Genomic DNA, 12,856 nt, shown 5'->3' with positions numbered 1-12,856 from the left:
CATAAATTTATCAAAATTAAAATATTATAATAAGACTTTTTACTTTTTTTTATAAGATAATAACTATTTAATAATTGATACTATTCTTATTTCAAAATATTTATCAGGTATTGATTTTCACGGACTTTTAAAAGAAATTTCGATTTTTATATATTTAATATTAAATTTTAATTTTTTATAAAATTAAAATTTAATAATTTTTAATGTAAAAAAAAAACATAAAGTAATTTTAAAATATAAAAAAATAAAAATTTTAAATGTTAAAAAAATATAAGACATATTTGGAACATCCCAAAGAAATAACACAAATAAATAAAAAAAAAAGGAACAGAAGGAGTAGTTATAAATAGATTTTTCACACAAATGCATAATTCCTCATCTCAATTCTCTATCCATTTACTCTTTTAGCTATACTTTTTATTTTGTCTCAGGGAAAAAGAATAAGTAAAAGAAATGGAGAAATGGACAGAAAAGAGGTACCTCAAGCTCACCCATTTGTTTGGAAAAATCAAAGACTTGCTCTAATCCATTACAGTAACAAACAGAAACAATTGTTGATGGATCAACTTGGAAATTGAAAATTCTGCAGATAGTAGAAATCCTTCAGTGTACATGCGCGTATATATTAAGAATATATCATAATGTTTTAGAGTTAAGGCATAGTATAAATGCAGTTTTTATTTAAATTCGGTAGGGAAAGAAACAAGTAACGAACTTTGAAATAACTAAAAATTTATGAAAAATTTAAAAAATATATTATTTAAGCTTACCTAACTAGGAATGGATCTTCTAAATTAAGGTACGTGGACGTTTTACATCACCAACTCCACGGATCATTAGGAAGGGAAAATTAAGGACCAACCTAGATAGAAATTAAAAAAAAAGGGTAAAAAAATCAACAACAATAAAATTGTAAAAACATGAAATTATTTTTTTTCTTTCTTTGGAGCTAAAAGCAAATCAAAATATATACAGCGTGAAACAGAATAATACAGTACTTTTTTATCATTAAAAAAAAAAAAAAAAAAAGAAAGCAAAGAAAGCCAAAAAGATGCAGCAACATTATTTAAGTTAATGTATTTATTATTCCTCTTGCCTGTTTAAGTTAATACTTTTTACGATATTTTTAGTTTTAAAATATCAATCTTTTTTGCGTTTTTTATCCTTAAAAGTATTTTTAAGCCATCTATCTTATCTATCTTCTGGAAGATAATTAATTTAAATTTTCTGTAGCCTACTTTATTCTTATTTTCATTTATATTTAAAATTTTCTTAACTCATTATTAAATGTTATGATATTTTTAATTTATTTTACGTTAAATGATATTAATTTTATTATATTTTTTATTTGTTTATGTTAATTTAAATTTTACATTACTAACTTAATTATTTATAATAAAATAATATTTTCTTACACTTATTCTTTCATTTTATTACGTTTAAAATTTTTATAACTTTTCTTAAAATATTACAATACTTCTAAACTATTTTATATCAAATGATATGAATTTTATTACTCTTCTCACATGTTTATGTACATAATTTTAAAAAAAAAATGTATTTTCAAATATTAATTTTTTAACATTGTACTTTCTTTGTCATTCTTTAAAGTATTTTTTAGTCATTAATCTAAAAATATTTACAAAAATAATTAATTTAAGTTTTACATATGTCAATTTAATTATTTATATTAAAATAATATCATCTTAAGTTTGATCTTATCATTAATTGCATTTAGAATTTTAGTAGCTTTTTTCTTAAAGTGGTACGACGCTTTTAATCAATTTTATATCAATAATATGAATTTTATTATTATTCTCACCTGTTTGTATTTATTTTTGTCTTCCATTAGATTTAAAATTTTCATAAGTTTTTCTTAAGGTGTTACAACATTTTTAACCTATTCAACTTCAATTAATACCACTTGTATTATTACTCTTAGCTTTTTATGTTTATTTTTATCCCTTTTTTTTTTTACATTTACAATTTTCTTAACTGTTTTCTTAAGATGTTAAGGCACTTTCAATCCATTTTACGTCTTACTATTCATTTGACATATTTAAGCTAATAATTTTTTATTTTTAAATATTAAATTTTAAAATTGACTTTTTTTTTGCCTTTAAAGTATTTTTTACCCACTAGCATAAAAATATTTATAAGAGAAATAATTATTTAAATTTTAAGTTGTCAATATAATTATTTACTGTAAAATGATATATTCTTTCACTTATTCTTATTTGCTATTATGTTTAAAATTTTTATAACTTTTTCTGATAGCGTTAAGATACTTCTAATCCATTTTAGACAAATTGATATAAATTTTATTGTTACTCTCACCTATTTACTTTTATTCTTACCTTTATGTTTGAAAGTTTCATAATTTTCTTAATGTTACACGCATTTATAACTTATTTTGCGTCCATTAATATGAATTTAATATTACTCTTACCTTTTAATATTTATTCTTAACTTCTATTACATTTAAAATTTTCATAGCTCTTTCTTAACACGTTACAACATTTCTAATCTATTTTACGTCAAATGAGGCGAATTTAATTTTTCTTCTCACCTATTCATGCTAACTTTTTTTTGAATTTTTTTATTTTTAGATATTAATTTTTAAAGCTATATTTTCTTTTAGCTTTTAAAATATTTTTTTAGCCATGACCTAAAAATATTTATAAGAAAATTAATTAATTTAAATTTAAGATGCCAACTGAATTATTTATGTCAAAATAATATTTTTTTACGCTTACTCTTGCTTTCCATTATACTTAAAATTTTTATAATTCTTTATTAGGATGTTACAATAATTGTAACTCATTTTACTACAAATGATATGCATTTTATTATTTCTCTCACATGTTTGTGTTAATTTTTTTTTGAAGATTATTTCTCACATATGTTTATATTAATGATTTTTTTATTTTTTTATTTTCAAACATTAATTTTTTAACATTGTCTTTTTTTACTTTTAAGTATTATTTAGTCATTGGCCTAAAAGTATTTATATGAATAATAATTAATTTAAATTTTACGTAACAATTTAATTATTTATGTTAAAAAATATTTTTTTACATTTATTCTTTCCTTTCATTATATTTAAAAGTTTTATAATTCTATCTTAAAACATTATGTCACTTTTAACTTATTTTAAACTAACTGATATGAATTTTATTATTCTTCTCAATTATTTACGTTAATAATTGTTAAAATATATTTTAAAATATTAACTTTTTATGTTATCTTTTTTGCCTTGGAAGGATTTATGTGGAGAAAATGATAGAAGACGATGCTTGATTGCTTCAATAAAAACTGTTTGAAGAGAGAGCTATATGAGTAGGATAAGGCAGCAACACAACAGAATAAAAGATAGAAATAACAGAGAAATTTGTAGTTTCAAGATCCAACAACTTTGCTTCAATTGAATAAAAAATTGAACCATCAGAGACTTCGCTGAGCAATTGAAACTACAGAGAAAAGTTTCACCAAAGACTTCTTTAATTTTATAAATAAAATTAAAATGATAATATATCTTTTATATATTTAAAAATTTTAATTTAAAAAATAAGATATGTATTATTATTTTAATCTAATTTATAAAATTAAAAATTTTCATTATTAATTTATCAAATAATTTTTTGAAATATAATTTCAAAAGTTTGTAAAAATTATGAATAAATTAATTTTAAAAATTAAAATCAACGTCAAAATAAATAACATTAAAAACCTATTAATTTTCCTACATTGTCATTTCCATTTTTCTTATTCAAATCCTTGTGAAAGACAGCAAGAGAAGGGCCCAGGCATCTTTTTCTTTTACTAAATTATTTAACCAGTAAATAAAAGTGCAATGGCACATGCATTTAGCAACAAATTGACCGCACATGCAGGTCACGTGCGCTTTAACAGTGCCTTTAACTGGTTTGTTAAAGTTTTGTTTGTTTCTTTGTCGGTGGAATCTTTTTCACTGTTTCTAAAAAAAAAAAAGGTGTTTTCCGTATCATCCACGGCGCAAACAGTGGTTTTCTGAAACGACGCTTTCAAGAGGCATGGGATCTGAATTTTATTCATATTTAATAAACAATATAATTTTTCATCTGAACGAAAATAAAAACAAATATTATATTATATAAATATAAATAAATATAATTTTAAATTTTTATAAAATACGAATATGAAAACAAGTTTAAAAAAAATAATATAACATTTATTTCATATTTATATCTTATATATTTATATATAATTAATAAATAATTTTTTGTTAAATAATTTAAATTATTATTTAAATTAATTAGAATAAATATATTTTTATTAAAAAATATCTTAATAGATATTTATTAAAAATTATCTATATATTCAAATTAAAAATAAAAATAAAAAATAATTTTTTATTTTTTAAAGACTAAAAAAATAAAAACTACTCATATCTATTAAATATTTATAAAAATAAAAATAAATTTAAAATATTTAAATATAAAAATAAATATAATATAAAACTATATAAATAAAAATAAAAATTATTTTTTCTTTCCCGTATCCGAGTCATTCACGTCACTAAAAGGAAACGTATGAGAGACAGCAACCGATTACGACCTGCGGGGCCAGCACAGGCTTGCCTTTGGTCTGCGTCGAGGACCACCCCCTCCCGCCGACATTTTCCCTTATCTTGAAATCCACATTTCCACGTTGATTTGATCTTTAGCTTTAACGAAATGCCATCCTCAATTTCAAATATTAAACAGTGTAGCATTAATTTCGACACTAACTTGTTGGCTCATTCGATTCCGATTTTTAAATTCCCTTTTAAATAATTTAAGAGTCGAATATCACGTAATTTTTTTGGATTCTCTTTTGTTATGATTATTACTATTTTTTATTATTCAAATCCTAGTGAAAGAGAGCTTGATAAAGTCTATGAACTATTCTAAAGTATAGACTTTAATATATCTTAAATTATTAAGACATAATATATATTTCAATTAAAAGTAAAGTATAAATTATCAAAGGGGAAAGATAAAAGAAGATAAATAATTAAATTCATCATGTCTCAACGAAAAGAAGTATTTCAACTAAATAATATTCTTTCTTAGGAAATAAAAAAGAAAAAGATGAAGGTGCTTTGTCAAGAAGTGTAATGGCAAAAGGGACGCGTTTTATTCATATTTTTATAAGGGAGAGTTTGATTTATAAAATATTAAATTTAAAAAGAGAAAGTGATTTTTGAGTAAGTATAAATTTTTAATAATAGATGATTTTTTATGTTATTTGAATGTTAAAATTTTTTTTTTGGTTAAAAAAAAGTTAGATTACATAATAAAAAGTTTTTATTATAATAACCTTTCATTACATGTGAATATCACATGATCAATATTTTAATTGCTATTATGTTATTAAAATTAAATTTGTGACAGTCATTAAATAACCAAAATATAAAAAGATTTTTATTTTTATAATGTTAAAAATAAGCTAATTTACTACAAACAAGGAAAATATTTTTTTAAAAAAATATATATGATAAAATAAAAAACGTAATGTCTAATTGAAAAAAAATACAATTAAAAACGCAATCTTTAGTTGATGTTTAAAAAAATAATTAGCAAAAATTAGTCTCTAAAAATATAAACGTAATCTTTAATTGAAAAAAAAATCATTAAAGATTATATTTTTTTAATTAGATTATCTTAACTTATACGAAGTGAAACTCCACTATTTATAGTAATTTACCAAAATTAAAATCTTTAGAGTAAAATTTTCTATTATTTTCTAAGATAAGAATTGCTTGATGATTGATAGTTGTACATGAAGTTTTCACACAAAGAAGAATTCCCCAACTCCAAATCTCAAACCATTTACTGTTTTTCCTTCTTAAAATACATGGACTCACGGTTGGGGAAGGGATTTTCATGAAACCATTGAGATCGTAAAACCAATGAATGGTGAACTAGGTTAATTCTTTTTTTTCTTAATTTATACGAAATTAATTTCAAAAAATTATTTCATCCATTCTAAATGGAACTCTGTTCTTTGCAAAGACAGAGACAGTTCTACTTATGTTAGTTTGCTACTAAGCTAACTCCATCGTTAACTAATTAAATATTAATTATAGCCATATCTGCATGCTTCAAACTTAATTAGAACAAGAAGTGGAAAACAATTTCATCAACACAATTTGAGATTTAATTATTTCTAATAATTTCTAATGAGATTGAGATATGTGCTATATAAATATTCTCATATTATCTATGAAAACTAATTTAAAGTATCAATTCCAATTATTTTAATAAAAAAATCTTTCATAAATTCTCTTTTATCTAATTTTTTAGTATACACCTGAAATCTTTGAATTTGAGGTGCAAAATTTGTGAACAATTCTTTGAAGTAAATCTTCTAATGTTCGTTTGTCATAACGGTTTTGAGACCGTTAGACGTAAAATGAGTTTTAATATCGAAAAAAATAAAAAAAAGATGGAGTTGCCACCAATCTTTGTTAGGGTGTGATTGGTCACCCAAAAGCTTATCCTTTTAATAAAACTATAAAAACAGATTTAAAGTTTATCAAAAAGATAAATTTCGATCTACGAAAAATCAGGTTGGATCCGGGTGTCGGTTACGTGTGGGGAAGGATTAGCACCCCCACAACGCCCATAAATTGGCATCATTTAATTACGCGCTATTTTCGGTGTTGGACAAAAATGGTTTTAATTTGAAATTTAACACTAATTCCCTTCATTTGAAAAAAATAAAATTTTGCTAAAATATTTATTTAGAACTATTGAGAAAATCTTTAAGTTAAAGAATTATCTTAAAATTCTCCATCATCTAGGCAGAATTTAAAATAACTCTTTTCACCTAAGATTTAACATAATAATCCTTAAAATGAAATAACAATCTTTATAGAAAATAATTGTTAGTGACTGTCCAACATCTAGGCAGAGTACCAAGAATTATTTCTTTTGGAATGTTATTTTTAATTTATTTTATAATACCACAAAAATATTTTTTTTTAAAGTATTATTTCTTTTTTTTTACTATAAAATATTTTATCATCAAACAACAAATTAAAGAGAGAATAATGCAATCAATTATCGATGATAACATGCTAACATATTTATGCTAATGAATGTCATGTAAAATGAAATGTAATTTAAAAGTTGTGTTCTTAAGTATAATGAGACCATCCCGACTCTCCAACATCTAGGCAGAGCTTTGGTGCGACTGTTTATATTTAAGATCCTAATTTACTATTATACCTTTTATTTATTAATTTTATTATTAATGTTAATTAAGAACTCGTGTGAAAAGACTTAACAAAGTAAAATTTCTTAAATATCCCATCATTTAGGCGGCATTCGGGAACAAATTGCTTCAAATAGAATTTTCACACGTATCCTTAGAATTTTTAGGACTTTGGATTTTAAGAGGTTTTGAATTTTAGGGGATTTTGGATTTTTAGGGGTTTTAAAAACTTAGGATTTTGAAAATTAAAAATTAGTGTTTAAGGTTTAAGTAAAATGCGAACATCTCTAAAAATTCCCTATCATCTAGGCGGACTTTCAGAGCAAGTTCAATTTTTTATAATTTTTGAAAACTAATTAAGAATTTCTTATGTGTTTTTTTTTTATGAAAATTTATTCATAATAATTTCCCAACATCTAGATGGAATTATTTTTTTGAAAAAATATTTTTTTACTCCCTCTAACATCTAGGCAAGGAAAATAAAAAGCTTACTCCATTATTATTATTATTATTTAAACATTTTTAATATATTTTTTTAGTTATTATTTTATATTTTTTTCATTTTATTATTATTAATAACAATTAGATATTTATCCTAATAAATTTAAACATTTATCATGCATAAATATAAAATAACAAATATAATAATATATAAAAAATTAGAAAAATTTTTTTTACCTGAATGGACCGGTTAAAGGTCTGGTCAACGCTGGTCCGGGCGGTCTAACCGGTTCGGTGGTTCGATTGGCGGTTCGGGCGATCAGCAGTTCAAACCGGTTCACTAGCGGTTCGTTTGAACTAGTTCAAGGCTGGCTGAAGCGGGTCGTTAGGTCGAGTTGAGCGAATCTCGGGTCGGGTTCGATCCAAGTGCGAATCCTCTACGCTTGAAACGGTGCCGTTTTGGTCCTATGCTCAAAACGACGTCGTTTTGGTCCTATGTTTTCTATAAAAATTAAGTTTTATTTTTTTTCCTCAGTTTGTTTCGTTTGATAGAAAAAAAGGCTCTGGGGGGAAGGGTTCTCTAGTCTTGCCAGAATCCGACATCGTGCTTGCGTCGATCACCGTGTGAGTCGCCGCCGGTGATGGTCATCGGTGACCAAAAAATGGTAAGAAAGTCACCAAAATTTTTTTTGGTCGCCCTCTTTCCCAGATCCGACCTTCACTTGGCCTGAAAGTGGCTTGACCGTCGTAAATTTGTCTTCAAAGTTTCGGATCTCTCATCTTTTCTTTCTTTTTTTTTTTGTTGTGAACAAAAACTTATTTGTTTTCCTTCTTGCAGATAGCTTGGCGTTGGGTTCCTCCCTACGGGAAGGACTATGTTTATTTTTTTTATGTTTTGTGTAGATCTGTTTCGTTTTCGATTTGGGTGTTTTGGGGGGTTTACGTGAAATTTGGTTTTTTGTGTGTGGAAACGGAGGTCTGTCTGGGGCTGTTGAGGGTGTTTTGAGGGGGGAAGAGTTCGTCTGAGCTTGATGGTTTTCATGGGTAGATTGAATGGGTCTTTTTTTCTTTTCAATCAGAGAGCTGAGAGAGCTTGAAGGGGAAATGGTTGGGGATTTTAAAGGGCTTCAATTAGGGGGATTTGGGTGGCTGTAGGTGGGCTGAAAGGAAGCTGGTAAGAGGGCATTAAGGGGTTGACAGGGGGCTGGTCGGGAGGCTGACAAGGGTGGCAACGACGTCGTACCAACCCCTGGTTTTTGTCTCATTTCCTTTCTCCTTTTTTTTTAATAATTTTTTAATTATTATATATTTTAAATATTTATTTTTATTATTATTATTATTATTATAAAACTGAAATGGACATAATAGAGACAAAATCGGTGTCTACATCGTTAAATTAGAAAGATGAAAGAATTAGTGAAAGACAGACAAAAGCCCAATCATCCTTTTCTTATGGAGTTTCGCTTCACTTTTCTTTTAATTTTTTCCTAAATTATTCAACCAATAAATAATAGTGTAATAGCAAGAGGAATGCATGGGTCTAAAAGATGTAAATTAGATTTGATAATTTATGTATTTGTATTATATAAAATATTAATATTTATATATTTGTATAATTTTTTACATAAAAATTATGTATTATAATTCGTGTCAGATATGAAAATATGAAATATATTTTTTTAATTTTATTAAATTCATATGAGTTTTTGCTAAGATTTTAAACTATCTTATTTTTCATATCTTTTATTCGTATCATTTCATATTATATTATTATATCATATTTTAAATTATTAAGTTTAATAAACTTTAATTTCTTTTGACTTATTTTTTATAATTATTTTATTATTTTATTTTTTTATTCATAGTTCTGTTCTTATTCAAGGGATTAGATTCTAATCAAATTATGCCCCATGAGATACAAGATTTAATGACCAAACAAAGAAAGAGTTCACGAATCAAAATCCATTTTTTCTCCTTCCTTTATTTATCCTAACATATATATATATATATATATATATATATATAAAACCCTAAAATTTCAGTAGAATACAACAAAATTTTTATATCATAATAAATTTAGTACTTAAATTTTTTAAAACTAAAAATTTTATATTTACTTTTTTAATATTGAATTTGTTCAATTTGTCAATGAGTACTTCAATTAAAGTATGAAAACATTTCATGCAATTCTTGTGCATATTATCTTTAGCATATTTGGAAGTTTATTTAGACTCTAAAATATTTTGATAAAAGACTAAAAATCTGAACATCTATGAGTTTTCATTTTTTTATTAATATATTTTTATTTATGCTTGTTGCAGGACTCTCCTTTTGATTGAAGTTGTTGAAAATGCTGTGAAAAGGTCTACTCTTTTCACTTTTCTTACCAGTAATATATAGAATTTTTATTTATTATCTTTGGAAAATTTTGTTTCAATGGTTTTTGTAGTGCTTTATTACTCTTTTGACTCAGATATTAGGTTTTTGTTGGGTTTTTTATCCAACATTTTTTCTCTTGGATTTCCTCTATGTTATTGTAATTGTGCATGTATTGCATGTTTACAATTTGTTGTTATTATTGAATAAAGGTTCTTTTTTATTATTATTATTATTTTATAATTATGATTTAGTTTTGTTAGTAAATTAATGTGCAGCTTGTCTCATAGATTGCATGCATGAGGTGAGTTTCTCTGTTTCAGTTGTATAGAAAATATTGCATGAAGCTTTATTATTATTAATTTTATATGAAATCAGTGTTCATAAATCTTAGAAAAGAAACATGTTAATGGGGGGGTTTATCTTTAGTCTTCAATGAATCCAAGGCTGGGGGGAGATCTATACCGTGTTGTTTTTATCAAAATATGCCATTTTAGTCGCGGAAAGTTTGAATTGTTGGAACAATTTTAAGATTTTTTATGGAAATTCGAAGTGATTCTTTCATTGTTAGGAAAAAAATTAGAGGCTATTTTTTTTTCATAGGAACACAAACAGATAGATTTGTATTGAAATATGTTCAGCCATGATTTCTTGGTTTTTATTCCTATTGTAATTAGCTAATTCAACCTGTTGGCCATGATTTTGGGTCATGTTGCTTTGCTGGATTTATACATGTTGAATGAGTATTATTGATGTCCACATTACCTATGTTTGATAAGAAACATGATTATGACTGCCCCATTTTCTCCGACAATAGCTCGATAGCTTCACTAAATAAGATACATGATTGTTGGCTGGGATATTCCTAAAGAGGAAGGGTGTTCAACATGGCCTTAATGACCTGCAGTGGTGTTGAGAAGGCAACATTCTTGCTTGATGATTTATGAAGTTGAATATTTGCCTTTTGACATGTTTGTTAAACACGGTTGTGCTTTGTACCAACTTGGTTGTATAGGGCTATAATGTACCTGCCCTTTTGTCTTCCAGGAAAGAAACAGTATTAAAATCTGTGAAAAAAGCAATTTCTTTGCTGTAAATTTGTGATGGATCAAGACAATGACCAAGAGAATAAATCTGATGCATCAGCAGATGTTTCGCTGAAGCGCAGACGTGGTCCCCTGAGGAAACATCCGAAATATAATCTAAAACAGGGGGAGAATCCAAATATGAACTGTGCAGGGAATACCCGTATCCAACCTGGATTTGAAGGGTTGAATGAAAATTAACCCCGTCAAGCAAATTCAATCAATGATGCAAATGATATAATGGTGGGTCATTCTATTTATAGTATTATTGAGGCAGCATTTGTTGCAGGATATTTGTTCACTGTTAGCATTGGCAACTCTGACACCACTTTAAGGGGTGTGGTTTTCAAGCCTGACCATTTTGTTCCTGCTTCAGTTGAGAATGATGTGGCACCAAATGTTCAAATGATCAGAAGAAATGAGATTTCTTTCCCAAGGGAGAGGAATGAGCAGCATGTCAATTCTCGTAGAAATCGATTTGCTCATTCATTCAATGAACCAGCTGTTGTCAACCAGGTGCCTTCAACCTGGTTTTCAAATCTTAAAGGCTCAAAAAGCAAACATGCGCAGTCGGTGTCAACATAATCTGCTTCTCCACTAATGACCAGAGACATTGTGGTGCCTATTGTGCTCCAAACTGCTAATTTATCAAACCGCGAATCAGTTTCCAACCAACCATCTCTGGTTGCAAGCCAACCAGCTTATTTGGTGGCCTCTAAAGGTAAACAAGTGTCTGAAGCTGTTGATACATCAAATGAGGGAAAACCCACCAACCAGATGCCAACAGTTAGAAATCAAATATTTCTTACTCAATCTTTAAGTAGTAACCACAGCATGCCAAAAGGCATACAAAGTGAAACTGTTTCATATAATCAACCTGCAACAGAGTTTTTGCTGGAGACAAAAGCCATATCAATGATTGGCATGCCTTTTGAGAAACTATTAACTGTAGTCATGAAAAGAACTCAAGTACCCCCATAACCATCGGAGGCTCAAGGTGGTAATTTTTTGGTCAAAAATTTTGGACACAACCTGAAAGATGATCAGCCATTCTTTATTGAACCAATGCAAGCTGTACAACCTGTTCATTCTTCTTCTGTGCTCAAACATTTGGAAAATTTTTGAATTGGAAAGATGACTGAGTTGCTGAAGGTATAATAATTTTGAACTAGAATTTTATTTCCATTTGACTAATCTATTATGCCCTGAGGTTTGACATAGACTGATACACTGCACTCCTCTTCAAGGCTGTTAAAAAAACAAGAGGGAAACCCAAGCATCTCGCACTGAAGAGCCAGCCATTAGATTTGGAGAAACTTAGCATGGAGATAAAAAAATGCATGATTCCAACAAGCATTCACAGGTTTCGAGGGTCTAACTCAACATGCATTTTACTAGCAAGTTCTGGGCTAGCTCGCATTTTGTAGAGTGTTTTAGTTGAATCAGATAAATTCTGTAAATTGTTTTAAATCCTAAACTAGCCGAAAGAGCTAAATGATCCCAGGACGGTTATGACCTTAAAGCATAAAATGCTGCACGAGATCTTCTATCCTTTAAGCTGAGGATCAAAACTGATACCATTACTTGGAATTAAAGCTTTTTTTTTTGTCACTTCACAGATTTATAGAAAATCTATTTTCATTTTACTTTATGCTTTGTCATCATTTAGCGTCCATTTAAGAGTCCGACTAGAGGGCTCCCCATAGCGATTTTAT

At 26.8% G+C, this 12,856-nt stretch overlaps 1 pseudogene; it reads left to right on the top strand.

Annotated features, from left to right (window-relative positions):
* Nucleotides 1-11,159: 11,159 nt before the first annotated feature.
* Nucleotides 11,160-12,462, top strand: LOC149519137 (protein METABOLIC NETWORK MODULATOR 1-like; annotated as a pseudogene).
* The last annotated feature ends 394 nt before the right edge of the window (nt 12,463-12,856 follow it).

The sequence above is a fragment of the Durio zibethinus genome, chromosome 4 (assembly GCF_047325235.1).
Source record: "Durio zibethinus cultivar Kanyao isolate XHJ-2024 chromosome 4, ASM4732523v1, whole genome shotgun sequence".
In the NCBI taxonomy this organism is placed as follows: domain Eukaryota; kingdom Viridiplantae; phylum Streptophyta; class Magnoliopsida; order Malvales; family Malvaceae; genus Durio; species Durio zibethinus.
This window is presented reverse-complemented; position numbering and strand designations above follow the sequence as displayed.